Genomic DNA, 235 nt, shown 5'->3' with positions numbered 1-235 from the left:
GCTGTTTTTGTCTTTTTTTAAAACAGTGTTTAAGTGTTTTTGGGTGGATTTTTCCTTTAAAGATCACCCACACTGTCTGAAGTAGTTCTCACATCTTGTTCTCCTGCCTGCTCATCAGAGGCAGCAGGGATCAAGTGAAGGTTTGACTTTTGCCTTTAACCCATTCATGTACAATCAGGGTTCCCACACTGTTTCACTGATGAACTTACAAAACTTTTCCATGACTTCTCCATGC

The sequence above is a fragment of the Centroberyx affinis genome, unplaced genomic scaffold (assembly GCF_046629955.1).
Source record: "Centroberyx affinis isolate AG114_WGS23_722 - 3 ecotype Tasmania unplaced genomic scaffold, CSIRO-AGI_Caff_v1 ptg001081l_1, whole genome shotgun sequence".
Classification (NCBI taxonomy): domain Eukaryota; kingdom Metazoa; phylum Chordata; class Actinopteri; order Beryciformes; family Berycidae; genus Centroberyx; species Centroberyx affinis.
Note: the sequence above shows the minus strand (reverse complement) of the source record.